General features: G+C 36.7%; 1 protein-coding gene across 2 annotated transcripts in view; it reads right to left on the bottom strand.

Moving 5' to 3' along the window:
* Nucleotides 1-27,877, bottom strand: part of SLC16A7 (solute carrier family 16 member 7) — an 81,443-nt gene that overhangs the window by 52,779 nt on the left and 787 nt on the right. Inside the window, exon 1 of one of the 2 annotated variants that reach the window (XM_032687191.1) lies at nucleotides 10,592-10,627. The exons of the other annotated variant lie outside the window; for it this stretch is intronic. The gene's annotated coding sequence lies outside the window, so the exon portion shown is untranslated. Of the gene's footprint in view, nucleotides 1-10,591; nucleotides 10,628-27,877 lie in introns of those variants that run through there. 2 annotated transcript variants of the gene reach the window in all.

The following is a 27,877-nucleotide window of genomic DNA, read 5'->3' as shown; positions in this document are numbered from 1 at the left end:
AAGTTATTGTCTGTTTGAATTTTGCAGCATGAACAGGTCCTTGTTTAAAAGACACACACAGAGGAGCAGATTAGCATGTTTTCTGTGCCAAAGTAGAATTTACTCATAAAAAAGAAAAAGTTGCCATAAACAAACCAGGAAAGCATTCTGGGGGATTAGTATTGCATGCATAACATTTTTTGAAGGCTTGATTTCATTTTGCCTTCTGTATAATCACATTTATCTTTTATTTCTCCAATATTATAGTATCTGTGCTCATATTCAAGGATCTCTCAGAAGGCATCAGCTGATATTTGGCATCACAGCAGAATAATGTCACCTTTTAGCTTCATGACTAGAGCTTTTGGATCACCCTCACAGACCCTGCCTCTACACCATATTCTGAGTTACGCCATGCAAGGAGATGGGAAGGATTATGCAAGAAAATGTGGGCAGGCTCAGTAATGTGTATAACCTTATGCACTTCTTAGAAAAGAAGCATTTGACTCTCCCCTCTCAGTAAGGTTTGTATCCCTCTGTGGTCTTCATTTGTCTTTCTGGGCTCTTTTAGTCAAGCCAGAGAAAAATTCTGTCTTTCACACAAGAACAAAGGTATCTTTCTTTTGTACACTACGGCACAATCATAGGTATTCTAGAAAACTATTTGTGGCTTGCTAACACCCTGCAGCACTTTTTCCAACAGCTATTCTCACCTCAGCTGACCAGCACAGCTGACCATGGTATTTCTGGAGAAGAACTGCCACATCAAGCAGCTTTCAACTGTGAAGTCATTCAACAGATTTAGGAAACAATATAACCAACTGGGCCAAACTGCTGGGCTTTATTTGAAAGAATTTATCAACATGGAATTTCAGGGATAGTTAACTGTTGATGCTTTCTTCATCAAGTGGTCTGATTAAACATTAATTTTACGAGCAAATATAAAATAATTTCTATTCTCTGTAACTGCTTTCTTACTCTTCAGCTTGTTTCCTGGCATCCAGCATACACACAATTCTTTCTTTGCAATGATCACACTCATAATCTCCTGCAAGAAATGCAGATGCATGGGTTTGATCCTGATTTCCAAAATACTGCTGGCCAACAGAGTAGTACAAGCACAGCCAAAGATCAGCTACAATGAAGAAAATACAGCAGTAAAGATGTTTTTTAACTTGAATAATCAGATCCTGAACCAAATTGGAGAAGAACAACAGCAGAGTTAATAACTAGGGTCAGAGGATAGGAATATCTACCATAAACCTTTTTTTCCTTCCTTAATTTCAGAGGTCTTACACATGGGGGAGGGGGGTAAAGAGGGTAAAATGAACCAGCTTTTGTTATTGGAGCAAAATTATGTAAAACTTTTCAGAGATTCCTTTAATAGCAGTTTCCAAAAATTAAACCTATACAAAACTGGGGCTTTAGGTTTGTTTTTTACCCAACATGTCTGAGACAAAAGTAATATGAAATGTTAATGTTGATGTCAAAGTAGCTGAAGAAAAAATATTGATTGAAATAGGTAAACAAACAAAATCAATACAATTTTAAACCCCTTTGAATTAATTCTCCAGATTCATTCTGTTTGAAGCGTGTCTGTCTTACCAGTGCATGAAAATTTAAAAAGAAGCTTCTCTAGAGAAAAAAAAAATCGCTTTCAACAGTTTAGCTTTCAATGAGACACAGAAATTATTATTTTTAAAGTGATCATTTTTTTATGAATCTCAATTTCTGAGTATTCGACTCATGACAAAGAAAAGATTTATTTTCAGAAACTGTAGAGTTCATTTTCATACACACTGTAAAGTAACATGGTATAGTTAGGGTGTAAGGCAATAGAAACCTCATTGCACGTATGCAAGGCACTGACCAAATGTATTTAGAAATTACCTATTAAATCAATATTCTTTAAGTAGCAATGCTGTTCGTTTGACTTTCCAAATGCAAAACTAAAATTTTCTTTCTAAGGAAATATATGAAACTTCAAGTTGATAATGTAAATGAAGAATAGGATCAGAATATTTCATATTCAAGACATTGATTTATATGTAGCAAAACCAATTTAAGCTGTCACTCATGATATGTAGTATTTTATGAAACACAAGCAACAAGACAACTAAAGGACAGTGAGAAACACTTGAAATTATGTCAAAAGGTATAAGACCAAACCAAAACCAGCCTTACTTTAGTTCTTTTCCACATAAGGTAAGCAGTAACCCTACATTCTACAAAATTTGTTGCAAGACTTAAACTACAAAATCCTTTGCTGCTACTTGACAAGGGTAATTAATGATCCATCAAAAATGACAAGGAAGTAAATTTTATATTAACAGAAAACGTGCTGAACCACCGTCAGCTGACCAAACCCAGATAAATGAACCAAGTCATGCCATACCACAGCACAGCTTAAGTACAATTTTCCTAGTTGCATGGAATGCCTGTGACAAATACAGTCTGAGGTTTCCAGCAACAGACATGCTGTTATTATGGCAACTGCACAGGGTAATAAAAGGAAATTTGTGAAAACCTCATGTGATAAAAATTGAAAGTCACCGTAAATAATTGCTTTCCTGAAGCTGGGCTTACTGCTATTCTCTTAATTATTACCATGACTGTTATTCTGTAGATTACAATAATTCTGCAATAAAATGATTTTTACTAGCATTACAGGTATGTGCATCATATTAAACACTGAAATGAGAAATTTGTAAAGCAAGCTTTAGGCTAGAAGAATGTATTGACATTCAATTATGATATCATGATAACATCAATTCATTATCTTTAATGGACTTCATCCTCATTTACAGGGTATAGAAAAGAAATAGAACGTTGGTTCTCTATTCATAAAGATGTTAGGATGATCAGAAACTGAAAAAGTTGAATGTGCCTTTCAGATTTCCATGAAACATTTTATCCTAATACCTGTTTAAACAGGTAAGGCACTTCTGGCTATTAACATATATGTGTGCAAATGATGAAAAAGAAATCAAGGTGAAAATAAATAAAGAACAGATTAAAAGATTAAAATAAGCACAAAAAATTTTGAGGAAATGTGCTGATATAACAACAGGTAGCTTTGAGACAAAACATGCAAGAAAGAAAAAGAGAGAGAAAGAAAGATGGATAAAGAGATACCTGAGAGAGAAAAATAATTAACTGGTTTTCATAACCCCACAATTAGCTCAATTGGTTGGAGCATGGTGCTGATAACATCAAGCCACAGATTCAATCCCTGTACAGGCCATTCACTTAAGAGTTGGACTCCATGGTCCTTGTGGGTCCCTTCCACCTCAGAATATGGCAGAAAAGGAGAAACATTTTCAACTTCTTCAACATAATGGTTAGCAGGGAAAGAAAGATGAGGAATTTATATTTAGCTAAAAAACTACATTTCCCCTAGTGTTTTAAGAAACTTAAATGCATACCTACATTTCTATCAACTTAAGCTTAAATTGCCTTTCAGATGCCTTTCTGTTAGAAATTAAATGCTCTTCAAGAATAGATATTAACTATTACCCCAGTCTTCAGAAGCAATTTAGTGACTCAGCTGATAGAACAGTTGCAATAACTAATGAAGCTGCATTTGTGTCATTCTATTTCATTGTGACATGTATAATGCTTCTATTTGTGAAGGACTTGCTGCTGCAATTTCAGTTCAAGTCTTCTGTTTCAACTCTACAACAACCACCAAATCATCAGCCTTACAGTATGATTTGATTGCACACAGGGCTAGCACTGTTTTCCTGAGTTTACATCTAATGGTTGAATTTTAATAACTTTTATTTTGGAACTAATTATATTTTCCCATATTAACACTGTCTCTGCTGTGTCAGTCTGTTTAATAAGCATTGCACAAGAATACTGGATCCTTGAGCCTAAAATTATGTATATTTGCATGCCATTTTCTTCTCTTACTGCTATCACATGACTAATTCAGATGTGGACAGATGTTAGTACATACTGTTGATCTATATCATTCTTGCCAAGTCAAAAATTAATAACATGGCATCACTTTCAACCAATAAAATACTTACTGAGGGACAGAAAAAAATGTATCTTATGCGAAAGATGCAATGCATCTTACAATGTTTTTTATAGACTGTAGTTAACACTTTAATATTTTCATACATTATCAAAAGCCTTCCTCATAAAGCAAAGATGAATTATTAAGCAAAAAATGTTAATGTTTTTCCAATTATGTGTTTGTTATTGATACAAATTACTTTCCTAATAAGGAAGTAATTTAACAAGTTAAAAATTACTCACTTGGAATTTAAACTTGAGGAGATATCAGTAATTTTATGTATTGCAGTGATACTAAAACTCAATTCATACTCTCTGAAAAGTCTTACCAAAAAAAAAAAAAAAAAAGAAAGAAAGAATGAATTCAAGCCAGTTAAGATACAAAAACAGACATCCAAAAGCCTAAACAACCCAAAATGGCTATTTAATTATACCACTACTGTAGTACAGTGATGGTCTACTAGTGATTTAAAGTGTCCATAACGCCAGTCTTGGTTAAAAAATTTTTTAAAGATTCATGATTTGTCATTATGTGGGATTTCCTTTCTCTTTTCCATTTTCTTTATTTCTCTATCCAGTGTGTATCCACTACCTTTAAGTGCCTGTTTTGCGGGGATGAAGGTGCATAAAACAGAAAGTTGCTTCCTCCTCACACTATGCCTAGTCTTCTGATTTGCAGAAGGTGTAATCTTGCTCTCATCCAAATAAATCTTTTCAAGTGTTGACTTCCACTCTTAAGATTGTAATAAAACTATAGGGAGAGAAGGGGGATGGCTCTTCCTCTTGCAGCTTTAAGATTTCCACATTTGAGCAGATAAGCTCAGCTAACTGTGCCCCAAAACAGCTGATTTTCTTTCTTGTAGCCCCATTCCACTGTCCTAATCCAGTAAACACCAAAAGAAAAGGGGGTTTTGGCTGCTTCTCATGGAGCCTTCTTCATGATATATATCACACACGCTCTCTTCATCCCAGATACCTCCTCAGTCCTTTCGCCTTTCTACTGCATGTTTCAAGATTTCACCTCACTTCACATCTGCCATCATTCCCTTTATTGAAAAGGACAAATATTAAGGGGCTCAAAAAGACTTTCTTTCCCACAGGTCACCTGTTCTAGTTTTGTTTTTCAACCTCTTTCTCTTGACCTAATGCACCCCCAGAGTCACTGCCTGCGTTGCAGACCACCATCAGGCTGTCAGCTGAAGTTATAATGACCTCAGGGTGAAGTTATATCAACCTGCCATAATCTAGATTCAGTTTTTCTTCTCCTGGCACCCAAATTCAGATGTCTTCAGGCAAGGGTTAGCCAGCAGCTTAGGCACGTGCGCAAGTTACCTCCTAACTCCTAGGAGCACTGGCTTCAGTGTGCACCCTGCCTTCCCTCCCATCAGAAATCTGGGCAGCCAGGTTGAACCAGCCTGTCTCCATCTCTGCATTCCCAAGGAAGTGTTGCTACAAGCAAACACACCAGCCAAAACATGGTTATCTAATGAGGGGTTTTTGCCATATCCATTTCTATCATACTCTTCTTTCACAAATACCTGAGGTTTACTATCAACCAGGGAAAGTGCTTCAGCCTTAATGAATCTGACAGCAGTGAGGGAGAATGGAAAAATGAATTAATACTTCATAAAGCCACCACAGACAGCCACCCAGAATAAAGTGAAATACATCAGAAGGCTCTTCACAATCAATTCAAAAATGATGTAATTACATCGATCACATATTCTTACTGCTCTATGTCTGTGACACAGTGAAATCACAATGACATAGAGGACAGTAGCTAACAACTATGTGCTATTTCTCACAATACAAGGATAACGAGCTACTCAAGGAAATGATAAAGTAGATTCTTTAATGTTGCATGTTTTTAAGGTAAATCCACAGAGAGTGAATTGCATTTCATTCTACTTCCCTAAATAAACTTTGCACCTTGCCTGAAACTTAAGGAGAAAAAAAACAAACAAAACCTCACTACCCTTACCTTAGAAATCCTACTCCTCAAATATTCCTAACAGCCACATACCCATCCCTTTCTCTCTGAACAAACATTAAAGGGGTGTTTTCTTGGTATTTTATCCTTCTGCCACAGGTCGAGATTTCAGAAAACACTGTGTGAATTGCCATATTTGCAGCCACTGTTAGAGTTATTTCCTCAACATGTTGCAAAGTTAACCATTTTGAAAAAGGGAGAGTAACTCTTATTTGCAAATGTGGAAATCCTAAACTGTCTATCAACGATTCAGTCATTTATAGTCCAGATCTGTTGTTTGTGCTGAGAATTAATTAGTTCCTTAAATTCTTTTTTTTGTTTCTTTGAGATAAGGTGAAAGGTTTTATGAACAGAAACTGATATACCTGTTGACAGTTTAAGATTTTTTTGTCCTTGAAGAAGAAAATTATTTGATTTTCTAATGACATGATAGATGCAAAAAGGTCATCATCAGTTTCCAGTCACCACAAGGATGATAGCTTTCAGTCATTCCACCTTATGGCAACATTGGCTTTGACTATCAATTGACTTCTAAAACAGTTAAGCTGCATTAAAATTAGACTGTTGCTATTGAAATTTGCAATGAACTGGATTTATCTTTTATTCATTCTCTTAACTTTGTATAGACACCAAGAGTTTAATTTTGTTCTTTTGATATTTCAAATTAAATGTTGCTTGAAAGTGAAAAAGTAAAGCTCATTTGAAAACTTAAAGAAACAGAAATGAAGATACCAGTTCATTTTGACCTTCTGAGTGGAAAGAAATGAATAAATGAAACATTCATGACACTTCTTATTATCAAGGTGTCTGGATGTAACTGTAGGGAGCTCATTCCACTATGCAAACTCACCCTGACCCAAATAGTCATTGTGTGTCAATATAAAGAATTATCATCTCATCTTATCTCCTTAAAATAGAGATAACTGTCTGCTATGGATAAAGTTATCTATACCATGTAAGACAGTATTCATTTGTAGTGCTGATTCACACCAGGATTTAAATTACAGGCACTAATATAAATTAATGAAAAAGCAGGTTAAAGGGGATTACAAAATAGGATTTGGCTGAGAAATATTTCTTTTTTGTACTGTGTACAAAAAGTGTTATAACTTCACAGGGTACAACAAGAGACCTTAAGTTCATACTTGGCAGATAATTAGAATTTCTATGCAAAAGACGCCTCTATGATTCTATTCAGATACAGAAGTGTTCAATGGGATAATTTTTTTCTGTATGTTTTTTCTCTTTTCAAAAGGCTTTCAAGTAAAAAAGATGATATATTAACCGTGATGTATAAACACAACTCTGCAGTAAATCCTTTTTAAGCACACAAATTACAAATTTAGAAAAAGGGATATGGTCTAATAGTCATTAAATGCCATTTTTTTATTATATATTTCCTTTCTTTTTAAACTGAAGGATTTATTTATAGAAATACGTATACAGTCTGAATTTCTGAAATAGCTCCTGACTTCAAAAAAATCTGTTTTCTCATTTTCTGCATCTTCAGAACCCAACCTTTCCCTTTTTCATGGTCTTTCTGTTCTTAAATTTGAGGCCTACAGTGCATCATCACCTTATAAACTGTCAAATATTTTTTAACTTATTATTAAAAGAGAATTATTTTAAGCTATCATTTTCCCTAGTCTCTTCATACATCACATATTATTGATACTCTTTTACACACGTCCTATAATATTCATGTAAATTACAAATCATGTATCAAAGTTAAAAATCTAATCTAAATGGACAAATATAACTATAAATGTGTATCATTTTCATAATTCATATAATTGGTGTATATATGGTATAAAGCTCTTGTATCAGCAGATATCATATACACTGACAGTTTTGTGATTACTGAAATGCATTAATTATGATCTACTGCCGCTAAACATATGATATTAATTTGCTGCAGTATAATGAAAGAATGGAATTTTAAATGGAAATCTGACAATGGAGATAGTCAAATATTTTGCCAGTTTTAAGGATCTTCAGAGCCTAACATCACATATGGTAATTTATTTGAGGCTGATGACCGGTTCTATTTGTAAACTACAAGAAATTGATTCCTTCAGTTTTGTATTGTTTTGAATCACCAGATGGTACTTCTCCCTGTTCTAAAGACTTATCATCTGAGCATGCAGGAGTAAGATCTGGGAGAAACATTTCCATCTGAACTGAGATGCTGTATGGATGTTGAGACCCTTACCAGTAATGAAGCACTTATCTTTTTTTCAATCCCTCTCCTTAGCTGAAAATATTTTCTCAAATTAGTTGTTGTAGACAAGCTATGTCTACAGAAGTGAAAAAAAAAAGTATTAGAAATCCCCCCACTTTTGCCAACACATATGCACTGCCCAGAGACATTTTTTAAAGGCATTCTTTCACATTCTCCACAAGACTATACTTAGAGCTGCACTTCTAACTTGAATAAAATAATATTGACAAAACAAAATAAAACTGTGTTGAAAAGTTTGCCCATTTCTAAGCAGCATTATAATTTTACAGCTTTTATTCTGGTTATGTTCTTCAAATAATTTCTCTCCCCTGTTTCCATGCGCAATCCACAGGTAGAAAAAAAATCCAGATGTGTATGCAGTGAAGTACTACCATGATTCATTATCATCACATACTAATGGAACATCTCAGTGGAAACACCATAAAGTAGTGTTTAAACGTCATGTAGTGATTGTTTTATAATGTCTGTAAACAACCTTGCATACATATCTTTCACTCTCCTGCTTTCCTCTGTTATGTGGATCAAGCATGGTGCTTCCTTTTCTCTGTGACTTTGGGGAGAAGAGACAGGCTGATTTGTTGGGATTTTTTTTCCTGCCTCAATTTCTTTCCTTCTTGTAGCTGCTTAAGGGAATAGGGAGTTGTACTGGTTAATCAATTTTTTGTGACAGTCTGAAAAAAACAGGTTTTTCAGGAGGTAAGTTCAAACATAAGGCATTTTCCTCATATTGAAACCTCATTAAGGTTGCATGCAGCATCATGAAAAATCATTTGTTCAGGCACGACTCCTTACCTAAGTACCTGGGGACCTCTCTACCATTCTTTGTAGGAATTTCTGTTATCACCTGTTTTTACTAGCAGGCAAGTGAAAATTTTTAGTGTTGAAGAGTTCCAATATATCAGTTCTACACAAGAGAACTGGGACTTTGTGCATATACACCAAGGTCTCAGTCACTGGTGAAAAACAAAATATTACCTATTTTTGACCTCCCCAATATTTTATTTTTAAAAACAATTTATGAATAATGTTTCATGTAGATTTATTGAGAATCATGTAATAAGCAAATACAAATAAAATATATAAAAGAAAGGTATAAAATATCCATTGAAAATAAGTGTGAAAACTGTAACCATTGAGGTTACTACCCTTTGGGGTTTTTTAGAGTATGACCCACTTAAGTCCACAATCTTTTTGTGTGATAAGCCTCTACAGTGCTTCTGACATCAGAAGAGTCATGAAGATGACAGCCAAAACTCTGGCCTCTAAGCAATCAGCCTACCCCAGTAAAATCAAAGACAGCTTAGCACTCAGTTTTGAGCTCAGTAAACAAAGAATTAGACCTTGAGGCTTCAAACTTTGATAACAGGGATAACAAAAACAGCACCAAAAATCACCAGGTTATCTCCATGAAATAAACTCAGCAAACTTCTCTCCAAAATTATGTATAATCGTTCATTGTAAAACTGCTAGTGGACTAATTATTGGCAAAACCTGTTTAGGTTGGCTGGAGATTTTAGAGGGGCTGTTTTATATGAAAAAACAGAACTGGAAATTACTTTTGCACTTGATTCTCAGGAACCTAATAATTTTTAAGTGCCTACAGCTGAAAAGAGGCATAGGACACTGAGTCAGGAAATTGCAAAAGACCGAAACAGAGTTACTTTTGTCAGTAAAATACACCCCCATGTTGTTTGCTTTAAAGTAACTCTTCATCCTTTATTATAAAAATCTCTGGTGCTGCAGAAGAACTGTCTGTGTAAGTCCTCAGCAAGCTTGAATAGCCTTCATTCCATCCTCTGGTTTCATGCAAGGGGATTATGTTATTGATGCCCTCCCAAATTCTAATGAAAATAAGATGTTTATCATGAAGACTTGTAAGTAAAATTGACGCCACATTTAAAAATGACATGTTACTTCAAAACACATGGGATTAACTCTCCCTATCTGACCTGAGATATACTGATGCTTCCCTTTCTTTTAAGTTTGTCTTTAGAAGACTCTTTGAAGTCTTTATTTTCTCAGAAATGTTGGCAACATATATGAACAAAAAATGTCCATCAAATTATAAAGCCTGGCAAGACCGGGAATTGTCACCATTCAGTCCTTAATCCCTGTTAAAACTTTTTAGGAGTAGACAGAGTATAAGAATATTTCTTCTTTAAAGTGCTTCAGACTCTTTCATCAATACATGTTAGATAAGCATTAAAACCCAACAGCAAATATTGTGTAACGCGCTGGTGCATTGACTTGTCTTGCATTTAATTAGTCAATTAGTTTTGCATGAATTACCACAGTAATCTAAAACTACCTATTGCTACTAAATAAAGCTAAAAGGGAATAGAAAAACAGCACATTACCTGGCAGAGAGCTGCTGTCCAAGACAATAATCTGAACTTGACAGATACAGAGCCGTTGTTTAGTTTGAACATTTAAAGACTCTTTGGAGACCTGATTGGCTGATTACCACACATGATGTCTGGATGGTTTATTTTGTGTGACCAATTGCCAAACCAACAAGCATCTCAAATTACTGAGGCCCAAGAGGTTATGGTGAAGCTCACCATTCAGAACACAATCGCACAGAAGGGCATCCTTGTTCTATAAATGCTACATTGTCTGCTTAGGGTTTTTTTCACAGTTTCTTTGTCTGACATGAAGGATTTTTCTTTATCATCCTCAGTGCAGATTCAAAATTTTTTTAGATGCTATAGCCTTTAAAATGAGTACTAATATCTGGAGACCTTGAACATAGTTTGTGTCTAATGTTACAGGAACTCAGCATGTATGGTGATGCTGGTTGTGAACCTGCCTTTTAAAACCTACAGTAATTTCAGATCAGCATTAATACTATTTTGTTCAACAAATTAAAAATGTAATAAAAATGCTCTAAAGACCATGAGAAAAAGCTTAAAAGTAAAATTAGAGGCATTCACCGCAACTAACATGTTGGAAAAGTCCAATTTTTTTCTCATTTAAAAAAAATTGTCCAGCAAATAACAGTAAACAAGCAATTAACTTAAACCTTTTTAGGTTGCTCCTTTAACATAGTACAAAATACTGCACTAGGCTTTATAGAGTAACTAGAAACTTCGTATTAATAAGCAATGCTAATCAGGACAGTATTAAAAAAGCTGCATTTTGCTGGAGATAATGCAGAATTTGCTGCAGAGCTCCAAAAATTATTTTCCATTATTTCTTCAATTTTACAAAGATTCATTATTTTTGCATAGAAGAGAAAATGGAATCATCTGCAAAACTTATAAAATAAATGCATACTTAGAAGGCAGGTTGTACCTTATACCAGTTCATACATTCATTCAATAATTATGAGCTAAGTGCTTTTTAAAGTTCACATCAAAAGCCTTTCCTTTTTAATTACAAAAGTGACCTTAACTATTTTGTTAAAAAGGTATATATGTCCTGACAACCATTATTTTTCATCAGTCTCACACACCATACTGGCTTTGTCCCAAGAAATGCTGGAAAGGATGAAACTGCCTGGCCGAAGGAAACAGAAAAACATTTTGATGACTCAGGTTGGAAAAAATTAAACTTTTTCTTGTCCTAGATATTCACTGAACAACTGATATTAAAGCCTCAAAGCTCTTAGAAGTGCTTTGTTGGAGAATTTTAGCAGTGTCTGGGAGAGATTTTATGTAACAGCAAACTGCTATTACTTTTACTGCCCACCACTTTGAATGTTTACAGAGAAAAAAAAGCAATTCTCACAATATATTTCTTAGTTTATCTGAATATAATGATGCTAATGATGATCTGCATTTCTAAGGGCTGTGGCAGTCTCACATTAAAAGTGAGATGAGGTCTTGAATTCCTGGAAGCTCATTCAATAGGAAGTTGCTTAAAGAGAAAGACCAGCCTTATCATGAGAAAGCATTATCATTTAATTGATCTCTGTACTGTCTAAAACTTTAATTTTAATCTGAAACGGTTCCTTCAGAAAGGATGAAATATACTGAAGATAATGCATGGGAGTGATAGGTGAGCCTCTAATGCCAAACTATGGGGAGGACTACTTGCAAGGGGTGTTCATCTCAGCACTGAGGACAACGGCAGGAAGGGAACATGTTTGCTGACACAAGTACATAAGAAGAGAACTACAAAGAAAGTAAACATGGGTTGCTGAATTCTGACAGAGACCCTGTGGTGACAACAATACCATGTTTCCTATTATTGGAGAGAAGTAGGAAGGGAGGCATTGTTATTGCTGGACACCTTCTGTTAGATTTTGACAACTTGTGTTTAGTCCCAGGTACAGCTTCTCACTCATGTCAGCAAAGCTGCTCTCCCCTGCTGTGCCCTTCAGGAGTATGCCCTTCCTTCCTTCCACAGGATCCCCATCCCACCCCAGGAAGGGGAACAGAAAATCATCTCTGGCCTCAAGATTTACGAATCTGTGAGAAACAACCACAGAAAGAGGGATAACTAGTTGATACCATGGCAGTGTCCCTGGACAAGTGAGCCTGCACGTCTTCTAGGGATGCCGACCACATGGTCCACATGAACAAGCACAGCACAGCACCAGCTTGGCATCACGGTGAGGGACTATAGCTGTCTTTTGTCCATCCACTTCAGAAAGCAATGAGAAGGGCTAAAATCTGTGCCTACACCAAGGCTGAGCTTCTAAATTCAGGGAATTTAGAACTGACCACGAGGTAGAAGGTCAGAACTAATGCTAAAGTATTCTTCTGAGTGACAGTGCTAATTGGCACAGGGCATGCCAGTGGCAGGCAGCTGGCCTGCAGTTCACTGTCAGTTTGAACTTGACAAAAACTGTCTTGGACCATTGTCTATAAAAATGTATCAATACCAAGAGGGCTATTACTCAACTCACCATATCATATGAGACCAATATTGCAGTGTATTTGTGAATAATAATGGCAGTGGAGTTTTACATATAATACAAATCCAGCCACTCAAGAGCTCCTCTGAGAAAGGTGCCTAGAGGTAGCTGGTTTACATATTAAATGTATCTATTCCTTCCTGGAAGGAGACTGAAATTTTCTTCCAGGATCATGAGATTAAAGTGGTACAACTGAAGTAAGCTCATCATAACCATTTAGTCTGGATGCTGATCTGAACTTCAGTTCAGGTTTTCTCCTGACTAATACCTGTTTAAGTACAATGTCTGTTTATTAATAGACACTTTAAAATAAATAATGTCTTTTGCATAAAGTCAAGTGATACTGTTAATTTTGCAGTACAATTTTTATTTCAGCTACAATCCAAGGATGTTGGTCTTCTTGAAAGAATGCTTTACGTTCGCAGTGGCAACAGTACCTAAAGCTATACAGAGCTTTGTTCCAATAATGGAGGTTTGATTGTAAACTGTTTTCTGTTGGTGTGAATTTCTAAATGCTTTTTTGGTCTAATCCCCTGCAAAACCTCAATTATTGGGTGATAGTCTCCATTTCTCCTGTTTCTCCTACCAGTATATACTCTAGCTTTACACAATTTAGGGAAGATTTTAGCTTGTAATACAGCTCTGCAAGATATTCTTTGGTTTACACACAATTTGTGACTTTGTCTGATTTAAGGGAGGGATTCATCACAGCCATATTTTGACACTGACAGTGCTGACATCTGCATGTGATCTGGATGATCTGGATACCTAGATTCCACTTATAGTCAACGGACAGAAGTGAAGTTCTGGGACACCTCTCACTAACCTCTTAAAGACATCTAATCTATAATGAAATGATATGTGGCCTCCAAGTGCCTATATCTCTCCATTATATAAAGTATATCTAGATAAATTGCTCAAGTATAGATACACATGATACTGAACTCTGTATTCAGATGAACCCAGCCTTATGTGTTCATAATACAGTTTCTCAGTATTGCAGTGGACTGAAAATAGTGACCCAGTTCCTTCTTTCATTTCAATGCTTTTAAATCTTAAGTGTTTTGGGCAGGACGAGGGTTACCCTGTTTGTTTATTTAGCTCTTACGAAACAAGAAAGTGAAAAAAATTGTATGTTCTGGATTCTAAAAATGTTCTTTTCATTTTCTTTCGAACAGATCCACAGCTTAACAGCATACTGTTGAAATCTGAAATTTTGCAATCTTTTCTGTATTGCTGAGAAAAATACGTTCAGTTTAGCTGAGTAATGAGTCTCTGAAAAGCATGTGCTGCAATATCTATATTTTGTCTCTGTGTTTGTAATGTGCAACTCAGGAATGTTACATCACAAACATTTTTGTGGCTATCATGGCTACATAGAAGAAATTTTATGGAAGGTGCAGATAAACTGCTTTATTTACATACCATAGATAGCTAATACTATCTTTTTTGAAAGTAAATATTCAAGCCAAATCTTATGTAAAAAAGCATAACAAAGTAAATCTATGTCTTGTAAGACAAAAAGTGACAAATTTCATATGTGCAATTTTAATTCACAATTTAGTCAACTACTTCACTGCATAAACCATCCAATTAAAACTTGAAATAACATTCAATGTCTTACAGAACAACATAGAGGGCAGTTTATCTTATGTAAAGGCTGGACAGTTGCCCAGAGCTGTAGAAGTGGAGAGGCAGCATTTTTAGAGCCAATTTGTGACTGTACTGATTAAATTGTTAAAAAGACATTAATTTTCATAATGGATAAATACTACTAATGTCTCATATTTTTATGGAATTTTGTGAAACTGTATTTTATAGTATCTGAATATGTGGCATTCCAAAGTTCTATAAAAGTACCTGGTATGAAATACAATTTATTTTTGACAGATGTGGAAAAGAGGCAGCAGAATATATTTTATTCGGGCAACAAAATAGCTAGGGCTGTCTCTGATGATGTAGATACCAAATATGCATCACAGACAGCTCAAAACTTACCAAAAAACCCAGTAACTGCTTGCCCAAGATACTGCCACATCTTTTTGAATAAGCTCAAGTATTCCATAGAAGATCCATTTGCAGAAGAAAGGGAGGGGGGGATCAATATTAATTTAAAACCTATTCTGTGTGAATTATTTGAAAAGTATTATCATGCAGGTCTGAAGTTTTGTTGACTTAGATAACTGCAGATACACAAGAGCTTGAGTAATAAGATATGCCGTAGGGTGTGACAGTGTGTGTTAAGTATGAAGGAAATTCAAATCAGAAAAGTATGTTGCATGTCACATTGCCCAACATGCCAGCTTTTGGGCTGTTTCTTATCTGTTTCTGTGTAAGCATTCTTTTTCAGACTCAAGATAGTAAGGAGTGAACGGAGAAAACCGTAAGGAACCATGAATGTAGAACAGCAGACCAGACCTGCTGTACCTGGGCAATGTGAAATACAGATTTTCTCATCAGTCTCCAAAATGGTAATAACTCCCCTATTGTATACCACCCTTCAGAATTATCCAAACACACTGATGGGTTAACAAGTTGCAAATATAGAGGTTAAAGAGCAATATCAGTAGTTTCCTTCTCACCATCTGTACATTAATTCTCATTGCAATGGTACTGTAATGAAAACACATGCTTCCCCACCAGTTCCTTAGTCTGCCAGCTCTCCCCAATGGCAGACACTGCTTCAGCCTGCTCCACGGAACACCCATGGCCCTCCCTCCACCCTTTCTCCCTAATCCCCCAACCTAAAAGGCTGGTGGTCTCACCCCTCCTTGCTCTGACAGCTGCAGTAACTCAAAAACATGCCAGCATACAAAGTCCAAGGCAAGGAAAAACTACTCCATAAATGACTTACGGTTTATTCATCACAAAACTGGTATTTCAGGTTTCCCCTGGTTCCTTGATTTCCCTTCAGCTGTCCTCGCTATCTTGTATTTAAATGTACATATATGAATACATAGATAATTGTACATAAAATAAAAGAATGCAATATCTTAAAAGTAACTTTTAAGGCTACTCTACCAGGGCAGAGTTTAGCTGTGCTTATTTGAATACCACCTAAAGCTTTAAATAAAGAAGTATAAACTTGGCCACTAACATTCTCAGTTCTTTAAAACACTGAAGTAGTTCATGAAGATCAAATATATCCAAGTCACTAATATATGACTGTAAGTTTTCTGTTTTCCTCAGATCACTTCAGATGCTTGTACCAAATCCATTCCCTTGTCTTTTACAAGTTATCTGTGGGAAAGCATTCTTTGAGACTACTCATAGTATTTTTTTTGAGTAGAAAAATATCTTTTTCTGGTCAGATCAAGTAACGTATGTGAGCCTAGTTCAGTGAAACTGAGTGCACTCATAAGACTTACTGAGTATTAGAAACTAAACTGTGTTCTTCAGAGGAGAGAGGATGCTGTGAGGGCATTTCAAAATACAAATGAAAAGGATAATGAGCCTGAATGCAGTGGCACTACTGCCTTTGTTGGCATCTTGATTTTTAATGGTAAAAATTGTGAAAGCCTGTAACTCTTACCTTTAACTTAGCAATCTTTGTTGTTGCACAGTCACTATGTTAACCAAAACTACTTGTTTCCCTCCTGCAAGAAAATGTTCTCTAACTTGAAAGTTTATGATTTATGTACAGATATGTAAGTTGTTAATTATGTGTTATATTTGTTGGAGGTACACTCATCTTTTAATCTGGATTTGGATCATGATTAAGAGAGGCATATAAAACAAGTAAACAATAAGTGTACGCGTATGTTATAGTGGGAAAATGACTAGGGTATATATTACTTAAACATATAAGCATAGTGATAAAAATACTGAGCAATTGATGAAATAATTTTGTTTAACGACAAGTAGGAGATATAAACCCTAGCGGATAAAGAGTGTAGTGTAATGTCTTTCTACTTTGCCCAAAGAGGCAGCTGTTTTGGCAGAAGCTTTCACCCCTGAGGGATCAATCCTTTACTGTAGTATCTACAAGGGTAAAGGAGGCTTCTTTTTATGGGCAGAAATCCACACAAATCCTGCCAACTGAGGCTCCTCAGGAGACAGACACATTTTATGCAACTCCCAGCAGGCCTCAATACTGCAACAGCAGCACCTTTCCCTTACAGCTCAACTTTTTTTTTTTTTTTCTCTCTGGACTAATCAGCTTCTTTCAAGCCACTCTAAGTATGTCTATTTGAGACAAATACAACACTTTAAGCTGCCACAGCTAAAAGATGCAGATCAACGTACAGTTTCACTGTAGCTCTACAGCAGCTATTTTGTGCACATGAGGTTATTTTAAAGATGGTGACCCTAGCACTAACACAAACCATCTCTCAAAAGTCAGCCCAATGTCCAAAACAGAACTGCTCAATCTATTCTAACCATGCTGTTGAATTTTAGGATTGAAATTAAATGCAGTCCTTTGACAGCCTCCACGTTGAGGCACAGAGAGTTTTTTAGGTAGCTTATGCTGCTATGGCTCTCCTAAAAAGCAGGGCAGAAAATGAGTCAGTACACTGTCGGACTATCTTGAGGATTAAAGCCCAGCAGCCTGACTCCTTATATCACCTTCCTTCTTCCTCTACCTCAAAGACCTTGTGTCTTCTCACTGCTGTCACCAGCCTTCCCTACTGCTGCTTAAAAAAATCACTGCTACATCCTCTAAGACAGGAAATTACCAGTTCTCTGAAGGGAAAAAAAAAATAATCAAAAAAACACCTTGGATATGCTCTTCTCTCTTTAGGACGAGTGACAGTCTCTCATGGTTCTCATGCAGCAGCAAGTAGGCAGCCCATTTCTATACTCAGAAGGGCCCAGATAAACAGTTCTAACAAAGGAAGAAACAAACAGGGATTCCCTCTGACAAGGTCACAGGAGCAGATGTAAATGAGCCTGGGAGCAGGAGTTCAACCAAATACAAAAGGTTCTGTGCTCAGTGGGGTTTGGTTAAATAATTCAGGTCCGATCTCTTACGAGGACAAACAAAACCCATTCCCTTCTCAGTGGGGTAACAGAAGCAAACACACTTAAGTTAATGAACACAGCAGGGATTGACCAAACAGTTCAAACTCCCCTTTTGGAGCAGCGTGAATTCCTATGAAGCAAATAACCTTAGCCACTTGACACATGAAAACAGAACCTGCTCTGCTTTGGTTGGATGAGTGAAAACTTCCTTGATTACAGAAGTCCTTCAATATTTAGGGGGGCTAAATTTACTATTAAATGCTGATTAAAGAATCATTCTTTTGTTTCTGACGATTCACATGCCAAGTCAAAGTAATGGCACCGAAACGTCCTCTTCAAGCATTCAATCCCACTGTTTTCATAGCTGGTCCAAATTCTAGATCTCCTCACAGTCTTGTACTGCCATCACCCATCTGTATCCACTATTCTTTCTATGCAGCTGGTCACAGAACTGTTCCTAAGAGATTAAAAGGATCATATTGAAAATAAATACACATGTATATATGGTACCCCTGGCAGATGACTATAGGCTGTAAATACCATTCTGCAATACTAAAACTCCCAAAATATCAAAGCAATACACAGGCACTATCCCTTCCAGCGCTTTCCTCATTTCCCCATTTCACCTCCCAGTATGCACCATGTTGCACATAGTTCTTCCTATTTTCATATCACCTTGTGTACTTGTATACAGGTATACACAATTACTACTATTAGAAAACTATCTACTCACTTTTGTATATTCAGATGCCATAATGAGAAGGAAGTAGATGGTTTCTTGAGACAACAGCAGAATGTAAGATTCTCTGCTAATAAAACAACTCTAACTGCTGTTCAAAGTACTTACAAAATAGGCTGTTCAGTATATAGTTATAACTTCTGGTTTCATCCAGTACATGTTAGTTAGTAGAGAGGATTGATTTAAAAGTAGGATTTAAGCTTCAGTTATTAAGAGATAACAACCTACTTACCCAGGATACAGTAACACAGAAATCAGAGATCCTAATTTAGGTGGCTAATTTAGGTATCACAAGACTATAGTCCTGCATGCAAAAATTACTGTAGCTATACATTAGGGATAAAACTGCTAAATGAGGGAAAGAAAAAATAATAAGGAAAAAAATTGTAACTACCTTATTTAAGTTAAAAACTTAATATATCCTAGATCCTAGATCCTTAATAAAACATATCATTCAATGCAATTAAACTATCAATATAAGTATAATAATTTCAAAGTAAGTTTGGATATGTCAACCTACAGTAGCTTTGCTAATTTTTCAGAAAACAGACACAAAAAATAAAATCATAGTCTTAAAGCTAAAACACATTCGCATTGAGAACAATATTACTTAAGTCACCATTTTACATATACAGTATTTCAGCAATGCCAAAGCGTATCCAGAAATCCAAGCTTATTATCTAGTAAAGCAACATCTTGTTTCATTAACCCCTTTCTATGCTATTCCATTCGGAAGAAGAATCTACTTTAATTGTGGAAATGACAGGCTTTTGTATCCTATTACAACAAAACAATTCATCAGCAACAAAAACCTTGCTACGGTCTACAATTAGCATACAGAAGTCATAAAAGCAAAGGCCAATATTCTCTCTGTTCCTTTCTCAAAAACAAACAAACAAAAAAATTAAAAATCTGGAGACAACTAAAACCCACTCTGAAAATATAACACATCATTCCACTTCTGCTAGCTTGAAGATATATGCCTCTGCGAAATTCTTCAAAATAATATTTCCTTAGGATAATGTCTCTCCCTTCTACTCTGTTTTCACCTTCTATATTTGTCATTATTCTAAGGCTACATTTTTTTTGTACCTTAATAATGACAACCGAGAGGCAGAATTAAAAACCAGAAGGATAAAGAATGCAAACGTTTATAACTTTAAATATAAAAATAGCATGGTAAAATATAAATATTGGTTACTATGGATGACCATCAGTTGTGCCATATAAAAGCTGTCCTACAAGTAAACATGTCTCAGAGTTTCCAGTTTTAGTGTGGAAAACCCAGTATGCCAGTAGGATGAGCAGAGCAGAATAGTAACTTGCTACTTTACCTTGAGTTTTTTTATTCTAATAAATGGGGGGAAGGACAAATCTCTCACAGAAATAAAGACAGGAAGGACAGAGAAGATGGACACATTAAAGCATTTATTTCAAGCAGAGAAATCATTTTGATAATCATTATGAAAAATAATTTCCATTTAACCTAATCAGGCAAGTCAAAGCAAGCGATCCAAAAGACTAACTAATTGAGTCTTGAGAAGCAGCCAAAAGAATCTCTTCAGCCATTACTGGGTGTAAACCATGAGTAACCCCTTTTAACCCAGTGGAACTGCACCAGAGGAAGCATGCTCAAGCATGGACCTGGAGACACAGAAACAGAGGAAATGCCAATCAAGCAACACTGACATATTAAGTGACTGAGAGAAACACCACAGTGCTTTAGATGTCAGTTATAATGCCCTTCCTGGATTTCTCTGCCTTACGTGAGCTTGGCCCTTATATTCATTAGCTTTGCTTATCAACCCCTTTCATTATACTACTATAGCTAAAACCTAAACAGACCACAGTCTATGCATGGGACTAATAATGCTCTAGTGTTGTTATGTATGAATGAGGAAATAAGTTAAGCTGAAATAATGCACCCCCACATCCAGCATAACTACATCAAAACATCTCATTTTGAATAACTACATCAGAAAAACATAAAACCAAAAAACTACCTTATGACCTTAGCCAGCATAATTATATCTGCATAAGAACAAGAAAACAGAATCTCTTTTTTCCTTATTCTTCACAAATACAAAGCATACTCCGTGTTTTGTAAATACAGGGTATTATGGCATATTCTTTTCTACCTATTTTCCTTAAATATACAACCAGAGGTAAAAAAAATACACAAGCTTTTTTCATTCCTTCCTAAAATATGATGTTGTGGTTTCTAATAATTGAGTCCCCTGATTTCACCTTTTGTAGTGTTGGTGAGAAGGGAAAGAGGCTGCCTAACAGAAGATGGGGAGTTAGGATCCCTTGTGATACAATGAGTAGAGATCTTAAAAATTCCTCAAGGTAGAAAGGAATCCTTCAGTTTAATATTATGTACAAATTATTATAAAGATGTACATTCTAAAAATGGGTTGGTGATAGGATGATAGGCCCATTGCTTTCTTCAGCATCCAGCACCAATTTCCCTCCATAGTCTATTTGGTTCTCTCCACCTGCTCCCAAACTGCAACTCCCTTGCTCATCCAGCTTGAGTCTCTGCCCTATGCACACTTTTTTCTGCCCCTGAAACAAGTCTTCAGTTCCAGGATGCAGTTTGTATCTCACCAATTTTCACTTCTAAGATCAGCAGGAAGGACTGCTGAGAACACAGGGTCCAGTACCCAGATTCAGACCCAAATCCATTCATGGCAGAGCATGCAAAAGCAGTTAAATTCCAGAAAAGATTTGTTCAGTGGACAGTATACTCAGCAAAGGCAGAATTGTCAAGGAATTTAGCAATTCCAATTGTTAAGAAATCAGACACCTACATTACTATGGGGAGCTTATTTGCATCATTAAGTGGTTCTTTTTTTTCTTTGTTTTGTGAACTTGCCCTGAGGGCCGTATTAAGAATGCAAACTATAGGAGCTCAATTTAGTTATCACAACTCCTATGGCATTTTAATTCAATAGCATGGCAAACTGTTGAAACGTCCTACATAAAATGTTTCAAATTTCCATCTCTCAATAAAGTCAGCAAAGAAAAGCAGCTATGTCTCTCAGAAGCCAGGTTCTTACAGCTGGTAGTTTGAACATAGCCTTGTGTCAGTACAAAAATTCTAATCCTCACTGCCAAATATTTATATTTTTATGCCAGAGATTTTAAAAGAATGTCACAAAGCATCTCATTTCTAATGTTTAAAAAACCACTCGTTAGAGCATGCTGAAAGTAGGCACATTTCTCTATCTGCAATGCTAATCAAATACATTGCAGTAGGAAACGATTAAGTTTTTAAAAAATCAAATATGCATTTTGCATATATGCTTTTGCCATTTTTGTCAGCACAGAAATGATGAGGGTTTTTTGGATTTTTTCTTTGCGTTTTTAATACTTTAAATGTTTGTTCTTGGTAATTCTTGATTTCAGAAAAGAAGCAGTGAGAAGTACAATTCTGAAGCTGACACTATGAGTTTGAAACTAACACAAGAGACAAATTCAGATTTTGTCTTTTTTTGTCTCCTTTTTGCTTGTACCGTAAACTGTAAGAATGTCTAACTGCTGAGTGGCAAGCATGAATGCTAAAACCTTCATTAATCTATTTCTCTGAAAAAAAATCTATCTTTTGGGGAAGATGTACTGCTGTTCTGTGACTGATTTTACTAATCTCTATAGTAAAACTGCAGAACACACGCAGAAGGCAATGTATATCATTGCACTGTCAATACCATCACTGCAGTGACAGCAAACCATAGAATCATAGAATCAGCCCCGTTGGAAAAGACCTCTGAGATCATCAAGTCCAACCCTTGATCCGACACCACCGCAGTTACTAGACCATGGCACTAAGTGCAACACACCAGTCTCATCTTAAAAACCTCTGTGACGGAGAATTCACCACCTCCCTGGGCAGCCCATTCCAATGTCTGGTTACTCTCTCCATAAAAAATTTCTTCCTAATATCCAACCTAAACCTCTCCTCACACAGCTTAAGATCATGCCCTCTTGTCTTACTGATAGTTGCCGGGAGAAGAGATTGACCCCCACCTGGCTACAACCTCCTGTCAGGGAGTTTGTCTCCCTTGAGCCTCCTCCAGGCTAAACAACTCCAGCTGCCTCAGCCTCTCCTCAGAGGACTTGTGCTCGAGTCCCTTCACCAGCCTTGTTGCTCTTCTCTGGACCTGCTCCACCACCTCGACATCTTTCCTGAACTGAGGGGCCCAGAACTGGATACAGTACTCCAGGTGTGGCCTCATCAGTGCTGAGTACAGGGGAAGAATCGCTTCCCTGGACCTGTTGGCCACACTCTTCCTCATCCACACCAGGATGCCACTGGCCTTCTTGGCCACCTGGGCACACTGCTGGCTCATGTTCAGCCTCCTGTCAATCCAAACTCCCAGGTCCTTTTCTTCCTGGCTACTCTCTAGCCACTCTGTCCCCAGCCTGTAGCTCTGCATGGGGTTGCTGTGGCCAAAGTGCAGGACCCGGCACTTGGCCTTGTTGAACCTCGTCCCGTTGGAATCAAACCATCTCTCCTGCTTGTTCAGGTCCCTCTGAAGAGCCCTCCTGCCTTCCAGCAGGATCAACACTCCCCATCAGCAGACTGTCATCTGCAAATTTACTAATGGTACACTCAATCCCCTCATCCAGATCATCAGTAAAGATATTAAACAGAACTGGGCCCTACACTGATCCCTGGGGACACCACTAGTGACCGGTCGCCAACTGGATGCAGCATCACTCACCACCACTCTCTGGGCCCGGCCATCCAGTAGTTCTTAACTCAGCACAGTGTCCCTGTCTAAGCCTTGGGCTGCCAGCTTTTTCAGGAGAATGCTATGGGAGATGGTGTCAAAGGCTTTGCCGAAGTCCAGATAGACACATCCACAGCCTTCCCCTCATCCACCAGGCAGGTCACCTGATCATAAAAAGAGATCAGGTTGGTTAGACAGGACCTGCCCCTCTTCAACTCATGCTGTCTGGGTCTGCTCCATAGTTCTAAAGTTCTTTGTGGTTAAAGTTCTTTGACTCCGAACACATTTTGAATTCCATTACAACTCTTTGTTATATGTGCTATCCCTAGGTGCCAAACTTGGGAGTACAGCCAACAGTTTGCTAATACTGAGGCCACATAATGGAAGGACACTAGGTAATGGTCATGCTTGAAGCAGGAGTCTGCCAGAAGGTGTAGCAAGATGAGCTATTTACTCTAAAGGACCAAAATTTAAAAAATATATTAAAATAAGAAAAGCCATGAAATACAGTTATTTTGTGCAACATGCTTTCTTAATGTCCCCACAACACTTTGTTCATCACCTACAGCTGAGTCTTCCACTGGAAACCTTAAAGAGAGACAAAAGTGAAATAAATACCAAGCTTTGCTGTTAAAACAACCAGAAGTCTTTTGGGGGCTACAAGTTTTCATGGTGAAAGAAAACAAACACTGTTAAAACAATCTTGCATGTTTGGATAACTCCAGTTGCAGAGTTTCATGCTTTGACCATTTTATGTGGTTTGATGCTGTCTTTATCTTTCATAGCAACCATATGAAAGAAAGTCAAATCCACCTATTCTTAAATATTCGAACTTCTACAATGTTTAGGTATCCTGCAGTTTGCTAATAGCCAACTTAAAGTACAAGTTTCCTTACAGTCTAAAGTTATTAGGCAATTTATATGATTTACACTATTATTCAGAGCACTGTTTTCTTGTTGGGTGGAACTGAAATATATTTAATAATTTACATTCAATATTCATGACACCAAGGTGAAAGAAAATGCAACAGCACCAAATGAAAAAAAAAATAATCTGACTTAAGTTTGTTCTCTAGCGCTTCCTGATCTTACGAATTAACATTAATTCCATTTCTTAAGATCTTAAGTCTTACAACCACAAAGGAAAAGAATCTATTATGATAAGGCTCCATTCTTTTCCTCCTTCATTTTTGGAAATTTTTGAAAGGGCCCTACCTATGTTAATATACTTTTGGAAATGCTTATTCATTTTTTATCAGCAAATGTTCTTCATTCACCCCTCTGATGACACATTATTGTACGTGTCATGAGACAGGAAAGCACCATGTCCTGAAAATAAAAAAATATTAGCGCAGAACTGGAAGCTTGACCTTGAAGAGATACAAATAAAGAAACTACTTAAAGACTGCATAAACTAAAACTAAAGATAAAATCTTCAAAAGAAGGAGATGAACATGATCAATCTCCACTCCCTCTTCCTGACACAAATACTATGAATTAAAAATTTTAAGATTGCAAAGATAAAACCAAAATGTGACTCCTTCTAGTTTGCCAGCCACTGTGACCTGCTTAGGTAGCCCTTTGCTCTTCAATAAGAGTTTAACATTACTTTGATTGTTTGATCATTAGACTAACAGCTACAAAAAATATTAGATAGATTGTAAAGCCAAATAGAGCTCTACAGTCATTTTGTCCAACATCCTCTACTCCTTAAGTCATGGAATATTATCTCTTTACTCCTATAACCCAATTACTTTTGTTTGAATACTGCAAACTTTTCTTCAAATGTCCCGAGATTCAAAATAAAATTCCAAAAGTTGGCCTAACAGCTCACAAATACATTCAAGTCAAGGAATGTAGGTTTGGACTGAGATGCATATATGGAACTCAGCCAGTTTCTCATTTTCATTTGACACATAAAACAGGTGGTCAGTGACCTCCTGTTTTCCTATCTAACCTCCTCCTTGGTTCTGGGCAAATATTATGCCACATATATTACAAAAACAGACACAGAAACTGGTAACATTCTCTATCAATGATTTATAGCTATGACCTAACCCTTTTTAATAAAAACAAAATATAATTACATTTTTCTAATTATTCCAACTTTGGAACAAAATTCATTAGCAGCACAGATTATTAGCATGGCCCAAGAACATTATTCTTGATCCTCACAGAAGAAAATTGACAGCTTTAATTCTGGAAAATGGTGTTAAGGAATATAATTAATAGAGAATTCTATTCAGACACCATCCTTGCTAAAGCAAAATCCTCCTCAAGAAATATGAATCTCTACAAAAGCATCATGTGATGTTGCAATAGGAGACAAAATCAGGTGACTGTAGTCCCTTTCCTTGAACTGAAATGGGTCCATAATAGCCAGAGTAACTGAAACAAAACAACCTGCCCATTGTAAAAAGAGGACAAGATAATTTAATTAAGAAGCAAAGGTTACTAAAGAGGACTTTTTCTAAAATGAAGAAAAACAATGAGTGTCAGAAAAATATACTAGAAAAGAAGCATGGTGTAGTGAACCAAATCCAACACAGAAAAGTGATGAAAGAAAAGCAATTTTAAAAAATACCAACTCTTGATTCAATAATTGCTCTTTTCTCTCCCTTAACTTACCTGTCCATAAATTTAGGCTGCCCAAAGGATCTCCTGCCTCCATAAAATTTGGATTCTAAAATGAGGATTTTGCCATAGTAAGAGCTGAGTAAGCTTAAGTCCTATATATACTACAGAGAAGTGACAGATGGAATTAAGTTAAAGAGCTAGAAGGAGACTCTTTTAATATACTATTAATGATGCATTCATTTACAGTGGAAATTGCTGAATGGAATTCCTTCACTTTTTACTGCAGCTGCAGAGTCAATATTTAACTACATTGCGCAGTTGTTTGTTGTTTTTTTTTTTTAATTTCTCTTTGCAATATTTCAAAGTCTCCTCCTTTACATGTAAAATATCTGTTCAGATTAGGTATCACTACACAATCTGAAGAGTTTGCCTGCCTGTGCTAATTTGGTTTTCCACCATCCATGAAGACCTTCCATGAAGGCCACAGTTAGTATTTAAGCTATTCCACATCTCCATCATATAAATAATATAAGGCAGTCTTCATTAACCTAAATTATTAGAACTGCCATAAAAGAAAATCCATTAATACCCAGCCTCCCTTTGCCTATTCAAAATGATCGGCTGTTTTGCACTGAAGACACTTACATTGTAAACACTGTGTTGCAAACTAAGCTAGCTGCACCCTTACAGATACACGGAGTTACAGCTCTGCAATAAATTGCACAAATAATAGAAATATCTGGAGTTAATCTCTTCTCTGAATTTTTCCCACCATGTAGAAGGAGCAGATTATTCAGCACTCATGCTCAAGTACAATATTCAGAGTTAGCAGGACAATAATGGAAGAAGAAAGGAGAGAGCTGATTTAAAAATAAGAAGATAATCACTTGTGCATTATTCCTATATTTAATACTGGTACATAAAAGAATATGCAGTATATCCTCCAATGGAATCTGCAAGCACCTATTTCATTACTATTCGATTAGTAACTTGAGTCACAGATGGAATTCACTATGGAAACAGGAGTGATTATTATGGAGACCAACCAAAGAAGAAGGGACACCTTCATGAGGCACCAGCTTCCTTCAGGTTCTCTCTTTTTCCCAAAACACCTTTCAATAACACTTTCAGTAAAACTCCTTTACTGAAAGAGTAGGATGGCACCTGAAAGTCCAGCTATCTGTAAATGTTACTCTGTTTTGTTTTGTTATCCTATTCATTTCACTGGAAAAGCAGTGAAAAACCTGTGCCAGTTCTGTGACCCTGCAGGACTGAGAGGTAACGCGTTGTCCTAGGCACACCTGGGGACACTCTGGTCTCTGGAATATGAACAGGGCAACTTCTCAGTCTTTTCTAAAACTCATTGCCTTTTTAGAGGCCACTTCAACAAGTATGACCTGGGACAATTGCTCCTCACCAAGGAGACTCTTCAGACCATTCCCTTCAAGGACTGTGTGCTAGCAGAGATCAAGTAAGAGAATGATGGGGGAGTATTTTCCTGGCTCTGGTACCAATTACACCAAGCGCTCTGTACAGAACCATTAACTAAAGCCAGCAGTGTTTCGAGATAATAATGCTAGAGTTGTGGGGCTCAGAACAGCCCAGAGTAGGAAAACCAGCGCTACAGTTGCATGGAGCAATAGCAGCTCCGTCCAGATCCACCTCCTCCAAGGTCACCTCGACCACAGAGCTTCTTGCAGGCCCGTCTCTGATGACGGCAAACGCGGCAGCACGTTTTTTGCTGCTCCCCGCCCATATTTCCCAGCGG

Source organism: Chiroxiphia lanceolata, chromosome 5 (genome assembly GCF_009829145.1).
Source record: "Chiroxiphia lanceolata isolate bChiLan1 chromosome 5, bChiLan1.pri, whole genome shotgun sequence".
NCBI classification, from domain to species: domain Eukaryota; kingdom Metazoa; phylum Chordata; class Aves; order Passeriformes; family Pipridae; genus Chiroxiphia; species Chiroxiphia lanceolata.
The sequence above is the reverse complement of the archived record's forward strand: the minus strand, read 5'-3'. Positions and strand labels throughout refer to the sequence as shown.